Here is a 22,429-nt window from a genome sequence, read left to right on the forward strand (position 1 = left end):
CCAAGCTGAAGAGCACAAACATTTCAGCCTTTCCTCATAGGAAAGTCGTCCCATCCCCTTTATCATTTTCTTCGCCCTTCTCTGTACTTTTTAATTCCACTCTATGTTTTTGAGATGCGGTGACCAGAATTGCACACAATTTTTGAGGTGTGGTCGCACCATGGAGCAATACAAAGACATTATAACGTCCTCATTTTGTTTCCATTCCTTTCCTATAATACCTAACATTCTATTTACTTTCTTAGCTGCCGAAGTCTTGGTGTATTTTAATTACAGGTAAAAAGGGCACATCTCATGGTACAATGCACTTATCTTTATCCACTACAGGATGAAAGAAGCCAGAGAGAGGTACGTCTGGCGAAGGCGCAAGCGGAAGAACAAATGACTAGAAATATATGGAGGGGAGACAAAAACTTCTTCAGGTATATTAGTGAAAGGAGAAAGACTATAAAGGGAATTGTGAGACTAAAAGATACAACAAACGCTATGTAGAAAATGATGAAGAGAAAAGCCAATTTGCTAAATAGATACTTTTGTTCTGTTTTCACTGAAGAAAACCCTGGGGAAGGACCGAGAGGGACTGGCAAAAGTATACCTGAGAATGAGGTGGATAGAGCGCCGTTCACAGAAGAGAGTGTGTATTAACAACTTGGAAAGCTAAAGGGGACAAAGCCATGGGGCCGGACGGGATCCACCCCAGAATACTGAGGGAGCTCAGAGAGGTTCGGCGGGTCCTCTTAAAGACTTGTTTAATAAATCCTTGGAGACGGGAGAGGTTCCGAGGGATTGGAGAACGGGGGAGGTGGTCTTCACAAAAGTGGGGATAGGGAAGAAGCTGGAAACTACAGGCCGGTAAGCCTCACTTCGGTTATTGGAAAAGTAATGGAAGCCATGCTGAAGGAAAGGATAGTGAATTTCCTGGAAGCCAATAAGTTGCAAGATCCGAGACAACATGGTTTCACCAAAGGGAAATCGTGCCAAACGAATCTCATTGAATTCTTTGACTGGGTGACAGGAGAATTAAATCAAGGACGTACTTAGATTTCAGCAAGGCTTTTGACACGGTTCCCCACAGGAGGCTCTTAAATAAACTAGACGGCCTGAAGATAGGACCCGAAGTGGTGAACTGGATTAGGAACTGGTTGACGGACAGACGCCAGAGGGTGGTGGTGAATGGAGTTCGCTTGAAGAAGGGAAAGGTGAGTAGTGGAGTGCCTCAGGGATCGGTGCTGGGGCCAATGCTGTTCAATATATTTGTGAGTGACATTGCCGAAGGGTTACAAGGTAAAGTTTGCCTTTTTGCGGATGACACCAAGATTTCCAACAGAGTGGACACCCGGAGGGAGTGGAAAACATGAAAAAAGATCTGAAGAAGCTAGAAGAATGGTCTAATGTTGGCAATTAAATTCAATGCGAAGAAATGCAAAGTGATGCACTTAGGGAGTAGAAATCCAAGGGAGACGTATGTGTTAGGCGGAGAGAGTCTGATAGGCACGGACGGGGAGAGGGATCTTGGAGTGATAGTATCTGAGGACCTGAAGGCGATGAAACAGTGCGACAAGGCGGTGGCCGTAGCTAGAAGATTGCTAGGCTGTATAGAGAGAGGAGTGACCAGCAGAAGAAAGGAGGCTTTAATGCCCCTGTATAAGACGTTGGTGAGGCCCCACTGGAGTATTGTGTTCAGTTTGGAGGCCGTATCTTGCGAAGGATGTTAAAAAAATGGAAGCGGTGCAAAGAAAAGCTACGAGGATGGTATGGGATTTGCGTTCCAAGACGTATGAAGAGAGGTTTGCTGACCTGAACATGTATACCCTGGAGGAAAGGAGGAACAGGGGTGATATGATACAGACGTTCAATATTTGAAAGGTATTAATCCGCAAACGAATCTTTTCCGGAGATGGGAAGGCGGGTAGAACGAGAGGACATGAATGAGATTGAAGGGGGGCAGACTCAGGAAAGATGTCAGGAAGTATTTTTCATGGAGAGAGTGGTGGACTCTTGGAATGCCCTCCCACGGGAGGTGGTGATGAAAACGGTAACGGAGTTCAAACATGCGTGGGAATGCATAGATGAATCCTGTGCAGAAGGAATGGATCCTCAGAAGCTTAGCTGAAATTGGGTGGTGGAGCAGGTGGGGGGAAGAGGGGTTGGTGGTTGGGAGGCGAGGATAGGGGAGGGCAGACTTATATGGTTTGTACCAGAGCCGGTAATGGGAGGCGGAACTGGTGGTTGGGAGGCGGGAAATACTGCTGGGCAGACTTATATGGTCTGTGCCCTGAAAGGACAGGTACAAATTCAAGGTAAGGTATACACATATGAGTTTGTCTTGGGCAGACTGGATGGACCATGCAGGTCTTTTTCTGCTGTCATCTACTATGTTACTATGTTACTATGAGGCTCATTTCAAAGCACTTAGCCTCCCAAAGTTCCATAGAACCTATGGAACTTAGCCTCCCAAAGTGCTTTGAAAATATGCCTCCAAGTTACACAGAAGGGGACTCTCAAAACCAAGGATGTGTGTGAGAGTGCAATGCACACTTACAAGAGGGTTGGGAGGAAGGAGGTTTGCACGGGGAAATAGATTAGAAATTCTGAAAACACAACCAGCCCAAGTTATGTTGATAAGTACATAAGTGTTGTCATACTGGGACAGACTGAAGGTCCATCAAGCCCAGCATCCTGTTTCCAACACTGGTCAATCCAGGTCACAAATACCTGGCAAGATCTCAAAAAGTTCAATACTTTTATGTTGCTTATCCTAGAATCAAGCAGTGGATTTTCCCCCAAGTCTATATTAATAATGGCTTAAGGACTTTCCTTTTAGGAAGCTATCCAAACCTTTTTTTAAACCCCGCTAAGCTAAGTTTTACCACATTCTTGGCAACGAATTCCAGAGTTTAGTTATACATTGAAGGAAGAAATATTCTCTCTGATTTGTTTTAAATTTACTACTTTGTAGCTTCATTGCATGCCCTCTAGTCCTAGTATTTTGGAAAGAGTAAACAAGCGATTCAAATCTACCTGATCCACTCCTCTCGTATTTTATAGACCTCTATTATATCTCCCCTCAGACGTCTTCTCTCCAAGCTGAAGAGCACAAACCATTTCAGACTTTCCTCATAGGAAAGTCGTCCCATCCCCTTTATCATTTTCTTCGCCCTTCTCTGTACCTTTTCTAATTCCACTCTATGTTTTTGAGATGCGGTGACCAGAATTGCACACAATTTTTGAGGTGTGGTCGCACCATGGAGCAATACAAAGACATTATAACGTCCTCATTTTTGTTTTCCATTCCTTTCCTAATAATACCTAACATTCTATTTGCTTTCTTAGCTGCCGAAGTCTTGGTGTTTATTTTAATTACAGGTAAAAAGGGCACATCTCATGGTACAATGCACTTATCTTATTCACATACAGGATGGGCAGTTTTCAAAATTCCCTTTTACTTGCATAGATCACTATTTATAGAGCTGGATGGCTTTAAAAATGTCCCTCTTTGTAAGTAAATAAAATCCTACCCCAAATACCAGCATTTTGGTTTAAATACTGTGGATCTTCATATGAGTCCTACTTCCTGACCTCCCACCTGCGATGCAAGTGCATTTGAACATGAGGGATCAGTGAGCTCTGACTGTCTCCCTTTTCTTTTAGGGAACATGGAGTCTTACCTGGTTAGAGGACATTCTGCCTGTTCAGGAAGGATTGAGGTGAAGACTCGGAATTCCTCACTCACTGTCTGTGAATCCAACTTTGATTTGGTGGCAGCCAATGTACTCTGTAAGGAACTGAATTGTGGGGCAGCATTCTCAGCCCCAGGGGGGGCATACTTCGGAGAAGGCAGTGGGGACATCGGGAGTGAAAAGTTTAATTGCACTGGGAATGAATCCTACATCTCTTACTGTCTCAGGACAGCTGCAGCAGAGACTTGCCAACACTCCCAGGACGTCAGTGTCATCTGCTCAAGTGAGAACTAGAAAAAAAAATTAAGTCTTAACTCCTAGACCTGCTGTAAAACCTCTGCGTTTTGTTCTATATACAAGACTTGAAAATGTATGAATGTAACAGCTGTACTCAGAGAGAGTTCCAGTTCCAAAATCATTATGTGAACTTAATCGCTGTTATAAGAAAATTCCACAGCTCCATCAGAAACAACTTGAACTAACCCAGGCCAGCAGCAGACAGGCAGGAGACAGGAACACTGCTAACAATAATTACCCAAAGGGGTCGATTCAAGTAATCTAACCTGGCCAGAGAGACCCCTGCCTAGTTAAATCACCTGTGCAGGGTTGTCCGGGGATAAGATGCCTATTTGATAATCTAGGTGCCCTATTTTTAATTACCCCAGTCCCTAACAATGTCTATATTACCTTTATCTGCTTATTGTTATAAATTCCAGGACCTTTAGTTAATCAGACCATCGATATAACCTCTGGTGTCCTTCACATGTGCAGGAATACTTATAGTAATTCATCAATAATGATTATATCCAGTGTACAGTGTAATGATTATACCGTGTACAGTGTTATAAAGCACAGTTGGTCATATATGTAAGACATTGTCACCTTCTCCCTTGGGGCCAGGATACCATTACAGGCTGCAGAATGGGAGCAGCAGGTGTTCTGGGAGAGTTCAGTACCAGTATGAGGACACCTGGCAGACACTCTGCGGCTTCCACTGGGATCTACAAGATGCCGCTGTGCTGTGTCGGCAGCTGGACTGTGGGAATGTTGTAGAAGTGCCTGGAGGAGAGCCGTATGGCACTGGGGCTGGTCTGTTATGGAAGGAGAGCTTTCACTGCAATGGGACTGAATCTAGCCTGAGTGAATGTCCTTCCTCTGTCCTGGGCAGTGACTCTGTTACAAAGGATGTGGCCAATGTATATTGTTCAGGTAAGTAGAGAATTATATAATGAAGATATATCTTTGAAATCTAACAGACGTATCAATCCTGTATGTAACTTCTAGACCTGGTGAAGAATCTATCCTTTTACTAATGGGACGGAGGGGGGTTTTATAACAGAGCACCAATATTAACATTGAGGAAAGGAACCTGGTTTAAGTCAATTTCATAAAGGCTACACAGGAGCCTTGGGCCTTTACAAAACAGGCCCTCAGAACACCAGTAGGGTATGAATTCGCACACAGATTTAAACCTGCTTCAAAGAACATAAGTAATGCCACACTGGGAAAAGACCAAGGGTCCATCGAGCCCAGCATCCTGTCCACGACAGCGGCCAATCCAGGCCAAGGGCACCTGGCAAGCTTCCCAAACGACAAACCTCTATACATGTTATTCCTGGAATGCATGTATGCATGAGCTCTATGTATTTATTTGTATTTTATAAAACCCATTCATACATCACAACTATATCCAAACTACACCCCCATGAACGCCATGGTCTGTATAAGTAGGCGCCATCTTGCATATTTGGCTCTGGAGATTTATAAAGATTTTGATTTGGAGAATCCAAGGTGGCGACTGCTAGAGGCACTCTGCAAACATTCCCACTACTCTAATGACCTTTAAAAATATCGCCTTCCTTTAGTTAGTATAGGGAAGAAGAATACTAGGGTATGAGTTTTCCCAGCTGAATCAACATTCCCTCTCTGGCCCATAGCGTAATGGTGAACACCTGCCCTGTCCCTTGAACTTCAGAACAAGCCTTGTTGCAGTATGGTAATTGTCATCTTCAAATACTGGACCAAACCTAGAAGCCTTTTGTCAGAGTTGTAATTAGTGGCTGTATTGTCTTATCCAATTGGCATCATCAACCAATCCCTGTAATTGTGACTGAATTCCTATTATCATGGGGATTGCATGTCCAATACAGTAGTCATTTTCAGCTTACAGAATATCAATTGTGGCTGATAGTGGCTTCATGATTCTGACATCGTTCCCCAAAAACCCATCTCTGTATCAGTCATCGGTTCTAGTTCTATTTCTTGTTGACATTCTCGTGTCTTTTCCACTCCAACTGAAACCAGTTGACCAATAACTAAGTAATCTGAAACCCACCTTGTGCAGGTTGGATTGAGGAATGTAAAACCAGCCACCTCTTCAACAAAATCTGCATGTTTGGTACTCCAATTCCTAAGAACCTGTGTTTCCCCATGCCCCTGACAAACATTCACTTGTAGCAGACATCTTTTTGTATTTCACAGCTCTCAACAGCTGCTACAAGATTGAGTGTGTGATTGGCCCCAGAGATGGACCAATGTCATCAGTGCATGATTCATCTTGACTGCATCAAACAGAGATCTGACATTACTAGCATGTGTTGGCATCGTTGCACCTACCTCTAGGCTAACCCGCTTGAACTGTGTCAATGACAGGCGTTAAAGGGTGCCTAGACATGGCAGCCTTAAGTGCATAACTTACAATAGTCTATAAGTCACATGCATAAGTTGGAGACACACCCTTGGTTCTCCCATGTTCTGCCCACATGCACACCTCCTTTGAGTACATAAGTATTGCCACACTGGGACAGACCAAAAGTCCATCAAACTCAGCATCTGTTTCCAACAGTGGCAAATCCAGGTCACAAATACCTGGCAGAAACCCAAAGAGTAGCAACATTCCATGTAGAACCCCAAGGAATAGCAGAATTTCAAAGTGTAGCAATGTTCCATTCAGAATCCCAAGTCCATAAGTGTTGCCATACTGGGACAGACCGAAGGTCCATCAAGCCCAGCATCTTGTGTCCAACAGTGGCCAATCCAGGTCACAAATACCCAGCAAGATCCCAAAACAGTACAATACATTTTATGCTGCTTATCCTAGAAAAAGCAGTGGATTTTCCCCAAGTCCATCTTAATAATGGTCTATGGACATTATTTTAAGGAAGCCGTCCAAACCTTTTTTAAAGCCCACTAAGCTAACTACTTTTACTACTTTCTCTGGCATTGAGTTCCACACAAAGGGCCTTGCCTGCTGCATTATTGTGCACTGTGTGTGCCTAAGTGTCAATTATCTCATCTAGTACGTGCACAAGATACGTAACTGCAGGAGCCCAGTTAGAGAACTGCCCTTCTACTCACTTTGCATCTAGTGCATGAAGCCCTTGTGAGTCATCAAACGGCAGATCCAGAAAAGCTGTGATAACTGTGATCTGCCTCCTATGACCTGGGTCCTTCATCCAACATCCTTCAAATACTCTCGATATTCAGTATGAGTCAACTTGATAGGTGCGGTTCCTACTACAGGCTGACCAGATCCTGCCCAGATAACCAACTAGTGATGAGCTAACTCCTTCTGGGCACCTATGACTTGGATATTCAAACCCAGTGTCCTGGTTTGGGCCAGCTCTGAACATTCAGGTAGAGAAAAGCCCACAGGAACCAGCATTGAAAGAAACGCTGCTGCCACGAACTCAGAGATACCCCCCTGCATGGGGAGAAAAAGAGGAGAAATGTTACAGACCCTTAATGATGGGTCTATGAACTGTGTGTGAAAAAGAGGAGACAAGAAGTGCCTTAAAAAAGAGATTCGAGAATCCATGATGTGAGTGATGGTGTATCATGTAATTTTGCTGTTACTTTCTATCATGGCCATTACAATGTAATGTCAATGTTCTGAGTGTGTAAAATCCATTAATCCCTCATTGCATGAGATGTTCTGTCTTCTCCCAGGGCAGGAAGGATCTCTCAGACTGGTGGATGGACAGAGTCACTGTGACGGCAGGGTAGAGATTTACATTGGGAGCTCCTGGGGGAGAGTCCTGGATACCCAGTGGGATCTCAGTGACGCCCTGGTCGTGTGCAGACAGTTAAACTGTGGACAACCCGTAAAAGTCCTTGACGTGTGTGGAAAAGGTAAAGGTCCGGTGGGTCTGAAGAATCCTCGGTGTGAAGGAAATGAGACCCAGTTACTGAACTGTAGCTTTTCTGGGACAGAACTGACACCACCTGAGGATCTGGTGGACATCGGCGTCCTGTGCTCAGGTGAGAATTGTGTTTCTTTATTATTTTAGTTAGATGACATCAGAGTGAAAGATGGGACATTGAAGAGTCAGTGTTTGGGGCTTATATTCTAGATTGGGAAGACCTCAGTGTCTCTTATGTTGGTATATAGGTAAGGAGCGATAGGAGGGAGAAGGGTGATGGTTATTATTGAGAGTGTAGAGGACACAGGGTGAGGAGTGATGGAAGGGGCAGGGTGATGATTAAGGGCTCTGGGCTCTGGAGCACGGCATGAATCTGTTATCCAATCCTGGTCTGTTTTAATATTGATATATTGTAGGTATTTATTTATTATGATTATTTACCGCCTTTTTGAAGGAATTCACTCAAGGCGGTGTACAGTAAGAATAGATCAAACATGAGCAATAGACAATTACAGCAGTAAAAATATTCTTATAACAATAAAGTATAACATAGTTACTACTTACTATGTCAACACAATATGTACTAGAACATTATAATTGGTAGTGAAGGGTAAGGCAAAGTTGTAACATATAGATGAGTAAGAAAGTAGGAAGAATTAGAAAGTAAGGTGATTGATTTGAAGAAATTTGCACGTGAGGTCAGAGAGATGGTTAAAATTATCTCAGCTAGGGTAGAAGTGGATAAACATGTTCCGCTGAGGTATGTGCAGCCTGAGTCAATCCTTGTGTGTGTGAGTGAGACTAAAGTTAGTTACTTCTTCCATAAAGTCCTGGTTGAAGAGCCAAGCTTTCACTGCTTCCTAAAGTAGAGATAGGTAGTAGGTATATAAAGATTTCTTCACTGCTTTTTTGTTTGTTTCTTACAGAAAATGAAGGAATCTATGAATAAGAATGTTAATAAATATGTAAATCAGTGCTTCCCAATCTTCTTGTTGCTGTGACCCCATGATATGATCAAATAAAATAGTGTGACCCCCGCTAGAGGCTCAAAATAATGATGCATACAGTGGGGGAAATAAGTATTTGATCCCTTGCTGATTTTGTAAGTTTGCCCACTGACAAAGACATGAGCAGCCCATAATTGAAGGGTAGGTTATTGGTAACAGTGAGAGATAGCACATCACAAATTAAATCCGGAAAATCACATTGTGGAAAGTATATGAATTTATTTGCATTCTGCAGAGGGAAATAAGTATTTGATCCCCCACCAACCAGTAAGAGATCTGGCCCCTACAGACCAGGTAGATGCTCCAAATCAACTCGTTACCTGCATGACAGACAGCTGTCGGCAATGGTCACCTGTATGAAAGACACCTGTCCACAGACTCAGTGAATCAGTCAGACTCTAACCTCTACAAAATGGCCAAGAGCAAGGAGCTGTCTAAGGATGTCAGGGACAAGATCATACACCTGCACAAGGCTGGAATGGGCTACAAAACCATCAGTAAGACGCTGGGCGAGAAGGAGACAACTGTTGGTGCCATAGTAAGAAAATGGAAGAAGTACAAAATGACTGTCAATCGACAAAGATCTGGGGCTCCACGCAAAATCTCACCTCGTGGGGTATCCTTGATCATGAGAAAGGTTAGAAATCAGCCTACAACTACAAGGGGGGAACTTGTCAATGATCTCAAGGCAGCTGGGACCACTGTCACCACGAAAACCATTGGTAACACATTACGACATAACGGATTGCAATCCTGCAGTGCCCGCAAGGTCCCCCTGCTCCGGAAGGCACATGTGACGGCCCGTCTGAAGTTTGCCAGTGAACACCTGGATGATGCCGAGAGTGATTGGGAGAAGGTGCTGTGGTCAGATGAGACAAAAATTGAGCTCTTGGCATGAACTCAACTCGCCGTGTTTGGAGGAAGAGAAATGCTGCCTATGACCCAAAGAACACCGTCCCCACTGTCAAGCATGGAGGTGGAAATGTTATGTTTTGGGGGTTTCTCTGCTAAGGGCACAGGACTACTTCACCGCATCAATGGGAGAATGGATGGGGCCATGTACCGTACAATTCTGAGTGACAACCTCCTTCCCTCCGCCAGGGCCTTAAAAATGGGTCGTGGCTGGGTCTTCCAGCACGACAATGACCCAAAACATACAGCCAAGGCAACAAAGGAGTGGCTCAGGAAGAAGCACATTAGGGTCATGGAGTGGCCTAGCCAGTCACCAGACCTTAATCCATTGAAAACTTATGGAGGGAGCTGAAGCTGCGAGTTGCCAAGCGACAGCCAGAACTCTTAATGATTTAGAGATGATCTGCAAAGAGGAGTGGACCAAAATTCCTCCTGACATGTGTGCAAACCTCATCATCAACTACAGAAGACGTCTGACCGCTGTGCTTGCCAACAAGGGTTTTGCCACCAAGTATTAGGTCTTGTTTGCCAGAGGGATTAAATACTTATTTCCCTCTGCAGAATGCAAATAATTCATATACTTTCCACAATGTGATTTTCCGGATTTAATTTGTGATGTGCTATCTCTCACTGTTACCAATAACCTACCCTTCAATTATGGGCTGCTCATGTCTTTGTCAGTGGGCAAACTTACAAAATCAGCAAGGGATCAAATACTTATTTCCCCCACTGTATAGAGGGCTCACCTAAGCCATGACCCAAAAAGCAGGAAGCTGAGATCTTTTTTGCCTCTGCAGGAGTTCACAGCTCAGGCTGGTGGACGGCGGAGGTCGCTGTGCTGGGAGAGTGGAGGTTTATTACAATGGAACCTGGGGCACCGTCTGCGATGACTCCTGGGACCTGGAAGATGCCCACGTGGTGTGTAAGCAGCTGGAGTGTGGACACGCAGTCATGGCGATGCACTCTGCTTTCTACGGGAGAGGAAAAGGACCCATCTGGCTGGGGAAGCTGCAGTGTGATGGAAATGAATCTGCTTTGTGGGACTGTGCTCCAAGTTCATGGGATCGTCAGATTGCACACACAAGGAGGATGCAAGTGTCCTATGCTCAGGTCAGCTGGAAAGTTTATAAGATATTCAGGTGATCAGATATGTCCTGTCGGAAGTAAGGGGATTGAGGCTTGCCTTGAAGCAGGGGTGTAGCCAGGCCTCACCATGGGAGGGGGCAGAGCCCGAGGTAGGGGCACATTTAGTGCTGCACCTTGCCACTCCCCCCTGCCGCCCTGCCTTTCCCACCCACTGCTGCAGCAAATAACTTGGCTGGCAGGGTCTGCAACCCCAAGCCAACTGAAGCGTTATCCCATGCCACCGCATTGCCTGTCCTCCTCTGTCCTCCTTTCACGTCCTGCACGCTCCTTTAGTCAAATTGAGCAGGCAGGCAATGCAGTAGCGCCAGAGGACCGGCGCTGGACAATGCTTCAGTGACAGGGGTTGCAGACCGCCGTCAGCAAAACCAGGCCCCACGTAACTACGCTACTGCCTTGAAGTGCGTTGAAGGTGGCATTTGTGGGCGTTCATTTCCTTTTTATTTACATAGTCAATGACATCCTTTTCTTTCAGGCTCTGGGGTTCTGGTTTGGTATTCATATATTAGTTTGTGATTGTATTAGGAACATTGCCACTATTTTGATTTCTGGTCACCTGAGTGATATCATAAAGTCAATATTTAACAGACAGCCATATCCACCATATCGCGTGTCATGTTTCGGTAATACTGAGAGCTGGGTATAAGATTTGAACTAACTCAGAGTGGACATTGTGTTTCCTGTCACTGTGTTTACATTATTGATAACTAATATAACATGGTCTTGCTCTGATATCCCTTAGAGTTCAAGGACCTGCGACTGCAGAGTGATGACTGCGATTGCGCTGGGCGGGTGAAGTTTATTACAACGGCACCTGGGGAAGTCTTGTAATAATAAGAGAACCGCTACTGATGTTATATGCCAAACAGCTGAATTGTGGGGGCCCTGGTGTTATGGAATCTGGTAATAAATATGGTTCGGACTGGTCCCCTCTGGGTGGACCAAATTGAATGCCGACCTCATGACAGAGAGCTGTGGCAGTGCCCGTCCACGCCCTGGCATACAGCAGCATGTGAAAGGAGGGAAGAGATGCACATTAGCTGTCCAGGTACGAGACAAAGCTTTCTACCCACCAAAAAGCTGAGGAAAATACAGCAGCCCTGACTATCGATTTATCTCAACAGGACAAAAAGCAAAAACTGTGCAAACCAGAGCAGAACTGACAATGTGTCCAAACTACAGGCAAGAAAATCAGTCTCATCACTTCTCCCTTCCTCTCTTTTCGTTCTCTGCTTCTCCTCTCCTCCCCTCTGTCTCTCACTCCCTCATCTCCAATTCTCCTCTTTAATGCTTCTTGCTCTCCTTTTCTGCGTATTCTCTCTCCCTTTCTTTTATAACAGGGCACCATGGGTAGGCGTCAAACTAGGTAAGATTTTATGAAGAAAATTGGGCACCTACATTCTTTATAAATAGGAGAGGAAGTTGCAAGCAATGGCCTTTAAAACATTCATAGAGCTGGTGTAAATGTCCATATCTATACAGGTAAATTATAGTATTTATAAAATATCTATATACTTCCACGCACTGCCCAGGCTCAACCCAAACTCAACACATGTGCATGGCCAATTTGCAACCTCTGAGCCAAAGTGTGTCATTGTATACAGTTGTTTTATAAGAGCTCATTCACACATGTGGCTTCACAGACACTCAGGAATGACTTTCTAAAATGACCTCTTTTTGTCTCTTTCTGTCTACATCTCTTCTGTTTCATCCCCTCCATCTCTGTCTGCTTCTCCACTTGTCATATTTCCTTCTCCACACTCTGTCCATAGCTGGGTCCACTTTTACCACATCTTTCTGTCCCCTGTCCCTCTGTCTCACTCCCCCCCTCTCTTATTCACCCTCATGACCCATCCGTTTCTCCCTTATCCTTTAAAGGAAACAGAGTGCGACTCGTGGGTGGAAATGGCACCTGCTCGGGGAGAGTGAGGTGTGCCACGGTGGCTCCTGGGGGACTGTCTGTGATGACTTCTGGGACATGAAGGATGCAGAGGTCGTGTGCAGACAGCTGGGATGTGGACCTGCTGCATCTGCCCTGGAGATGCCAAGTTTGGGAAGGGAGAAGGTCCAATCTGGCTGGTTGAGGTGCAGTGCAGAGGAGGAGAGAAGTCTCTGGAGGACTGTCCGACCAATTCATGGGGAGAGAATGATTGTCTTCATAAAGAAGATGCTGGAGTGATATGCTTGGGTGAGCATTGCCTGATCCGCCCTGTGTCACATGTTACATTAGAAGGAATCATGGAATGAGGCAGCAAGATCTATAAACAGAATGGATGCTGATGAGGACAGAAATGAGACAGAACATTTTCAATATAGTTGGCCGGTACTGGCAGGGGCATAGCCAGACCTCAAGGTGGGAGGAAGCCAGAGCCCAAGTTGGGGAGGCACATTTTGGTCTGCCACCGCGCTTCCCTGCTGCTCCCCACCCACTGCCGCCCCTGTACGTCTTGGCTGGCGGGGGTCCCCACTCCCCAGCAGCTGAAGAATTTGTGCAGTGCTGGTGTCTGGCACCACCACTGCATTGCCTGCCCTGATCTCTCTTCCCCTCATGTCCAGCATGCTCCGTTTCACTAAGGAGTGTGCAGATGTGAGGAGAAGAGAAAGCAGGGCAGGCAGGCAATGCAGTGGTGCTGGAGACAGGCGCTGGACAAGGCTTCAGCTGGAAGGGGTTGGGGACCACCACCAGCCAAACCAGGGGCCCAGTGCAAAATTAGGGGGCCCAGGCCCCCGTGGCTCCACATAGCTATGCCTCTGGGTACTGGAGCCATGCTGGCCATGAAGGAGCACAGTGTCATTGCACTGTGACACTGGTCTTAGGCATGCACTACTGTGATAACACACATGAACATGCATTAATCCAGGGATCACACTGTATGAAGGATGAGCTCAGGACTGGTTCTTACCTGAATGTACCAGCTACTTAGTTTGCATCAAGTAGAAAAGCTCTGCTGTCCCTGAATTTCAGTTTATTTTGATGACATGAGGAGAGGGCTCCAGATTCTATGGCACGTCAATTTCCACGTACAAAAATGTGCTACCCTAAAATGTGTGCACAACTTAATTGATTAACAAGCCAATTAGCACCAATAAATGTCTGCAAGCAATCAATTATTGGGGCAAATTGGAACATTTTAGATTTGCACATGTATCTTGCTAAATACTATTCTGTAAAGATCCATGTGCAAACCTTATAGTGCTAGATTCAGTATATCTCACCTAAAAACAGAGCTGGAAATATTTTGCCTGTGGGGTGGGATTTATCCTAGAGATTATCATACATGAATAATTATATTTGTCTCAGCTGTAAATATTCATCAGGCCAAAGTGAATTTATTTTCTCCTTTTTCTCTTGTCTCCCTCTGCAGACGCTTCATATATCACAGCTGCTCCTTCCACTAGAGGTACAAAACTGAATTTTCTGCTGACACTGAACTCGACCTGCAGAGTCCATGGTTTTTATGGCTCTACTTTAAACAAGGCAAAACACAAAGCGGAAGTGGTCAAACAGATGCTAGTATGAAATCTTTCATAATGGGCTAACCCAACATGGCCGTGTTTCAGCACAATGCTTGCATCAAGAGTCATTATCTGCGTAAAATGGCTAATATATGCAATGTTCCCAGTGCTCAGAAGTCATGCATTGCATCACAAATACATCCGAACGCTGAAGGAAATGTGATGCAGCATTGTGCCGAAACATGGCTGTGTCACATCAGCCCATACTAACAACTGTGTTTTACATCTCTACACTGCAAGCAAGGATACAGTGTCTGTGATTTACTGTATCATTTCTCAGAGCAGTCTGTGAGCCGTAGCAGTGTCTGTGAATTTATACAATATTGCTAAAACATAGCTTTCTTTAAGACTGTTACAGTTGAAAGATTGATACAGACAAAAGAGGAAAATAAAAACATGAAATTGACTGCTCTTGAGTTAAACTACCTGAGGAAGTCTATCCAGTGTTCAGCTTTAAAGTGGAAAAAGAGTACTATTACTGAGTCCTTAGGAATTTTGTGGCATAGCTATGAACAGAAAACATTTCTAGAAAAGCTAGTTGCAAAGTTGGCGTTTATTCCCATAGAAGAATTTTTAGTAAACATGTCTGTGTCCTCCTCCCCCACCCAATCAGGCAGACAACGTCCATCCCCAGAGGGAAGAAGCAGTACACTGACCATCCTTGTGGTTCTCTGTGCGATCCTGGGGTCTGTTCTCCTGCTGGTTCTCATAGGTTCAGGCATCCAGATTCGCCAACAGAGGCTGTATAGAAAAGGTCAGTGCCTGTCGCCAATTAAAAAGTAAATGGTTTCTTTGGTTTGTGCCTTAACTAAGAATTCTGGGCTTCAGTTCATACTCTCACATCAGCTGTGATTCTTTCATCATTAAAGGTGTAATCGGAGTTTTCTATAGCTGGGTTTCCCAAATAGGATCTGGAGCCAGGTCAAATCCTCAGGACAGTCACAATGATATAAATGGGATGCACTGCTTCTGAAGACAATGGAGACCTTACAGCCAATATTGTAAGGCATCTGACCACCCGATGGCCTGATTTCTTATTAATAATAACCAAAGACTTCACTGGTTAAGTCAGCACTTTGAATATACCTGGTGAAATTTAACCAGATATCTTTATCCAGTTAACTTAAGAACAGATATTTTTCTGACTAAAGTAACCTGTTCCTCAGAACGTGCCTGACTCCTCCCAAAGATAACTGTGTAACTTTTGTCCAGACAACTCATTGTCCATACTCAAGACATGCTCCCTTGAGAATGATGCATGCTGCAGATACACGGATGGAAGTATTGAAATCTGTGCATACTGAACATATCCAATAAAGTTGCAGCCACAAACCAGCCTGAAATCCCTGGTAATATGGGTTTCCACGTGCATCTCATAGTTTTGCCACTGAGAAGAATCTTTCTTTAATCCTGAATTTGCAAGTAAAACATTTATCTAATGGCCAACTTATAAACAGATATTTATCATTTTTGATTCTTAAAGGTGCAGTTAAAATATGGATTTTAAAACCTGTGTGAAAGATCCTAGGCATCCTTTTTCCCAGGGGTTGTAAGCTCTTTGAGCAGGGGCTGTCCTTCTATGTTAAATTGTACAGCGCTGCGTAACCCTAGTAGCGCTTTAGAAATGTCAAGTAGTAGTAGTAGTAGTAGGGTTGGAGGGTCCCTGGGAGCACTAAGTGTCCAGCAATAAATTTTCTGGGTTCAGAGCTCAGTGACCAGGAGTACAAAGTCTGAGGTCCAGGTTCTCTGAGAGTGTTCAGGGACCAGCAGGATTTGGGGAGTTTCTGTGCTACTTTAATGGATTCGATGTTGAGGGGGGGGGGGGATGATAGGTGAACATACCTATATACAGTGCAGGTCATGTGTGCCAAGCCCAGGATTGTTACTAAAATAACACCTTTACAAAAAATTCCCTTCTCTTTTTTTTGTCTCTTCCTAGAAAACTGGAGAAATTTCTCAGGTGAAGTTCATGAACCAGTTTATGAGGAAGTTGATCAAAAATGGATAAAGGAGAACATTAATTTCATCACTCGCTCAGGTCTGTACACTTCAAGATGACTATCTGACTCCAGATCACACAGAACACATGAGGAAAGTGGCTGGGACTTGATATACTGCCATCCTGTGGTTATAATCAAATCAGTTTACATATTATATACAGGTACTTATTTGTACCTGGGGCAACGGAGGGTTAAGTGACTTGCCCAGAGTCACAAGGAGCTGCAATGGGAATCGAACTCAGTTCCCCAGGATCAAAGTCCACTGCACTAACCACTAGGCTACTCCTCCACTCATTCCACCAATAAGAGCCAACCTCATCAATGATGTCACAATGGCTTGATTGCCCGATACTTGGCTCACTTCTGATATTGTGATGTCATAAGGGAAAGGGGGAAAGGGAAATGGAAATGGGACTTGATATACCGCCTTTCTGAGGTTTTCGCAACTACATTCAAAGTGGTTTACATATTATATACAGGTACTTATTTTGTACCTGGGCAACGGAGGGTTAAGTGACTTGCCCAGAGTCACAAGGAGCTGCAGTGAGAACTGATTGTGGTTCCCCTGGTTCATAGGCCACTGTACTAACCATTAGGCTATTCCTCCACATGAACCAGAGCCGATCTTTTCCCAATCTTGATTAATATTTTAAGTATTATGAAATTCCATTAATAATTTCATTCCAAGACTAGACACTCAGGATTGACTCATATATTTTTCATGACTTGAAGCCTTGAGTGAAGTGGGGATTCTTTATTTTCATTGTCGGTGCAAGGATATTAGGCATCCTGGATGCACTTGTATCACTTCCCCATTACAACTTATCTACCAGCAGCTTTACAGAACGAAAGGCACTTTAATATCACAAAGATTCTGAGTACAGCAAAAAGATAGTGAGCAGACATTTTAAATTCCTTCTCTATGGATGCTGTTCTAGCACTTTCCCTATTAGCATGACCTCAGTGCCTGGCAGGAGAAAAGTCAATTAATAGTGAGTTTGTTCTCTTTGCTATACAGAACCAGTCTCAAGATTATGGGATCAGATGGATCTCATTGTCAGATTGAGCACTCAATGCACAGGAAACAGTGCACATTGCTTGCTGACTCAGCTCCCCTGGCTGGCAGAAAGGGTCTAAGATAAAGCTGTACTGTTTCCCTGCATGACAAGAGCTATAATAAACATTCAGCACCACGGATAGCTCAAACACACTGACTGTATATCTCCACCAGTCCCTCATCTATCCATGATGGATCTATACAAATAATATATAATCAAAGTACATAAGTATTGCCATACTGGGACAGACCAAAGGTCCATCAAGAGCAGCATCCTTTTTCCCACAGTGGCCAATCCAGGTCACAAATACCTGGCAAGATCCCCCAAAAAGTACAAAAAGATTTTATGCTGCTTATCCCAGAAATAGTGGATATTCCCCAAGTCCAATTTAATAATGGTCTATGGACTTTTCCTTTAGGAAGCCTGCCAAACCTTTTTTAAACTCTACTAAGCTAACTGCCTTTACCACATTCTCTGGCAACGAATTTCAGAGTTGAATTACAGGTTTTCTCACCATGATGGATTTGTAAGAATCAGTCATAGGCTGTTATTTAAAGGAATTTATAGGGGCAACAGGTGGCATTAACTCCATAAATGCTTTTTAAAAAAATAATTTCCTCCTGCTCGCTCTATAGCTTTAGTCATTTGTCAAGTTGTAAATCCTGTACATCCTATATAATAAAACGCACCTCCAACATTCTGAGGCTGACTGCATGGCTGAGGCATTCCTGCTCTCTGTATCCATCTCCTGAATTGACATCACATACTTCCGGGTTCCTCACAAGCAGAAGTGACCAACCACACGAGGTTTCTCGGCTTCAGAATGTTGGAGGTGCATTCTATTAAATAGGATTGGTCAGTTCCTTGAATCACAGCCAGAGCTCAGCGTCCTGCACAGTAACGCTCAGACACCAGAGAGAGGGAGGGAGGGAGGGGGGGCTGACACCAGAGGGGGGGGGGGGATCTCTGTCACACACACACTCTCTCACACAGTCAATGTCTTTCTCTCACTCTCACACACTGTCTCTCACACACTCTATGTCTCACACTGTATCACGTTCACTCTCTATGTGTCACAGTCACTCACACACTCTCTTGGTCTCATACACTCAGTCTCACAGAGAGTCTGTGTCTCACACACTCTCTCTCACACACACTGTATCTGTGTGAAACACACACTCTCTCTCTCTCTCTCTCACACTGTGTCTCACATACGCACTTGCACACACTCTCATTCTCACACACTCTCTCTCTCTCACACACACACTCTCTCACACACACACTCGCACATTCACTTTCTCTCTCATACACAGTCACTCTCACATACACTCTCTCAAACATACACACTCCGAGGAAACCTTGCTAGCGCCCATTTCATTTGTGTCAGAAATGGGCCTTTTTTACTAGTTGATACTAAATGTACAGCTCTGACACTTAATGAAAAATCATATTTTCTTCTGTTATTTACAGACTCCCTTTCCAGTGACTTGGTGAACAGTGTCCACTACTATGAAAGCAGCCCTTCTGATGAACCTGAACCTGAGACTGGTAATAAGAGAGAAAATCCGAAAGATACCTACATGTACAGAGTATTAAAGGGAGGGATGGTGTTTCCAGCACTGGATGTGATCATGTTGGATAGTAATTTATATGTGCATGAAATTTAGCTTTTGCTTTTTTACAAATCTAACGTGATATATATATATATATTAATATAAACATAACATTTCCCTAAAACTTTATTTATTTCTTTGTTACATTTGTATCCCACATTTTCCCACCTATTTGCAGACTCAAGTCTGGTAGAGAAACAAATACAAGGTGATGTTGTAGTCGAATAAGGTTCATGTGTTTCAGGCATAATGGGGATCAGAGAGAGAAAAGGTTATATGGTGTCCAATATGATCTTTGGTTTTGCTGTTTTGCAGAGTGTAGGCACTTATGTTGGGTTGGTAGGGTATACCTTTTTGAACAGGTTGGTTTTTAGTGATTTCCTGAAGTTTAGATGGCCGTGGGTTGTTTTCATAGCTTTTGGCAGTGCGTTACATAGTTGTGTGCTTATATAGGAGAAGCTGGATGCATAGGTTGCTTTGTATTTGAGTCCTTTGCAATTTTGGGTAGTGAAGGTTTAAATATGTTCGTGATGATTGGTTGGTAGATCTATAAGGTCTGTCTTGTATCCTGGGGCTTTGCCATAGATACTTTTGTGGACCAGGGTGCAGATTTTGAAGGTAATACGTTCTTTGATTGGGAGCCAATGCAGTTTTTCTCGGAGGGGTTTGGCACTTTCGAATCGTGTTTTACCAAATATCAGCCTGGCTGCAGTGTTTTGAGCAGTCTGGAGTTTCTTTGTGAGCTGTTCTTTACATCCCACATAACTTCCGTTGCAATAGTCTGCATGGCTTAGTACCATTGATTTTATTAGGTTGTGAAATATTTCCCTCGGGAAGAAAGGTCTTACGCATCATGTGTAGATAGGAGGATGGTGACTTCAACACTGGCTGTGATCATGGTAGATATTTACTCCTTGAAGAAGGGATTCCTAACATTGTGTGTGTAAAGGAGGAATCGGTGTTTTTAGGGCTTGATATAACCATGTTAGATGTTCCTTCCTTGAAGAACTAATACCGGATACCAATGTGCTCATTTTCAAAAGAGAAAAGCCTCTCAAAAATGATATAAAGCAGCATATGGACAGTTTGTCTCGCAAAAACATCCAAGTTGTGATTTTTGAAACCCAGAATTGGAATATTTTTCTCTGCGGTTTGTCTAAATTGCAAGAGCGCATGTTGGGAGCATGTTGTGGGGCATATTTTGAGTGGGACTTGGGCAGACCCAGAATAATGGAACAAGATAAAAAGATCTAGGGTAAAAATTGGGATGATTTTATCTAGACCTGTTTCAATCATCCTTAAGTCACAAAAGGGTACCCTAACTGACCAGCTGACACTGGAGGGATTAAGGCATGATCCCCCTTAATCCCCCAGTGGTCACTGACTCCTTCCACCCTCTTAAGATGTGACAGTGCATATCAGGCTCTGTGACATCTTCAAATATTATAACCATTCCTATTAAAGCAGCAAGCTGGTCCCAGGAATGGGCTAGTGGTCGGTGCAGTGGACTGTAGAGAAAGGGTCCACTCTACCTACTACACTTGTGGTGGAAATTGTGAGTCCTCCAAAAACCTACCTACTTATATATAGGAGACACATGCAGGCTTGAGGACTACTCCGGTGGTGTCCAGTTAGGTACATTAGGTTCTTAGGTGTTCCTGGAGGGCTCGCAATACAAAATAAGGGTGCTAAGGTGGGATTAGTACCTGGGTCCCTTTATGTGAAGTCCACTGCACTGACCACTAGGCTGTCCCTCTGCTCTGCTACCCCATAGCCATCCCTATGCCTTGTTCTTGTGCGTTTTTCTCTAGGATATTTATTTTTTCAAAATGCTCCATAATGAGAGATCCAAAGAGCACACACACATGTACAAATCAGACTTGGGCATCATATTGAAAATGCCTCTCCAAGTGTGAAAGAGGGAGGGGCCTCCAGAACTAAAAACGACCATCTTAGATACTCATCTGTTGAAGAACTAATACCTAATGCCTGGTATAAAAATGAGAAGGAGCCTCCGGAACTGCTTGTGATCATGTTAGATATTCATTCCTAACCCCACATGTCTTCTTTGGGACCTTTTCCCGCAGATCCATCTCAGGCTGAGTATGACAATGCAGAGGACCCTGAAGTCAACAACTCCCCGGCACTGAGCAGAGGTGAGTTGGGTCCAGTATCTGCTTCATTTCTGTTACTTTTATTAGAATATCAAATGTAATTAAATGAATGTGACTTCTTGTTTTTCTTAGCAATAGCTCCAAAATTGTCTCTATTACATTCTGCAGAAGATGGATTATATTAACTAACTAAACATGGATAGGGAAGTTATATCTTTGCCGGCTGCCAAAGAACATGTGAATTCTTTTGAAATTTGGGGCTTAAGAGTTTTCACCATCAGCAAAAGATTTATAACCCACTCCATCTATGATTCTGAACAGTTTACTCTAGCAGCCGTGTTCTTAAGGAGTTCCAAACATTTAAGAATTGGTTTGCATTTTTTTTTAGAAAGACCTTATTACCATTGATTGAGTTGATCATGCTTGTTACTATTAATTGCGCCAATGTTTCCAAATCCTTTCTTTCTAAAATGGATTGAAACTGGTGTATCATGTGTATGAAACAGGATTAGACCACTGCTGACCCCTGTGCTTCAAAAGGTAATGAAGTGTCTGAAACAAGCTTCAAGGAGAACTCAAAGGACACAGACAAAAGACCAGGGGGCACGCAATGAAGCCACAAAGTAGTAAATTTAAAACAAATCGTATAAAATATTTCTTCACTCGGTGTGTAATTAAACTCTGGAATTTGTTGCCAGAGAATGTGGTAAAAGCAGTTAGCTTAGCAGGGTTTTAAAAAAGGTTTGAATAGCTTCTTAAAAGAAAAGTCCATAAACCATTATTAAAATGCACTTGGGAAAATCCCCTGCTCATTTCTGGGATAAGCAGCATAAAATGTACTGTTTTGGGATCTAGCCAGGTACTTGTGACCTAGATTGGCCACTGTTGGAAACAGGATACTGGGCTTGATGGACCTTCAATCTGTCCCAGTATGGCAACACTTATGTACTTATGTAACCTGTCTTAAGGAACAATTCCTGGATTTCAGTTGTTTTACAGCCTTGGTTTCTCCTTGATTTGTTCCTTTCATAGCTTCAGATGATCCCCTGGTTCTGTCAGAAGACGTCGCAGATCATGGCTACGATGATGCTGTCTCTGGAGACTGCCCCAGTCCTGTACACATGGAAACTGGTGAGATGGGCAGACAGGCATATGAGATGGTAAATGATCTGAGACAGTGGTGTTTGCACCATGCTCCTACTTTATACCTCACCACATATGCACAAACCAGTAAGGTGAATAAT

At 43.7% G+C, this 22,429-nt stretch overlaps 2 protein-coding genes and 1 long non-coding RNA gene across 3 annotated transcripts in view; 2 read left to right on the plus strand and 1 right to left on the minus strand.

Moving 5' to 3' along the window:
• Nucleotides 1–22,429, minus strand: part of LOC115457558 (killer cell lectin-like receptor subfamily F member 1) — a 322,410-nt gene that overhangs the window by 253,034 nt on the left and 46,947 nt on the right. The window lies entirely within an intron of this gene.
• Nucleotides 1–22,429, plus strand: part of LOC115457560 (killer cell lectin-like receptor subfamily B member 1B allele B) — a 567,620-nt gene that overhangs the window by 228,835 nt on the left and 316,356 nt on the right. The gene's annotated exons all lie outside the window — the stretch shown is intronic.
• On the plus strand, nucleotides 13,039–16,415 carry LOC115457576. Its single transcript, XR_003939979.1, has 4 exons — nucleotides 13,039–13,072; nucleotides 14,250–14,285; nucleotides 15,014–15,154; nucleotides 16,340–16,415. It is a non-coding gene; the product is annotated as an uncharacterized LOC115457576 (long non-coding RNA).

This window comes from Microcaecilia unicolor, chromosome 14 (assembly GCF_901765095.1).
Source record: "Microcaecilia unicolor chromosome 14, aMicUni1.1, whole genome shotgun sequence".
Lineage (NCBI taxonomy): Eukaryota > Metazoa > Chordata > Amphibia > Gymnophiona > Siphonopidae > Microcaecilia > Microcaecilia unicolor.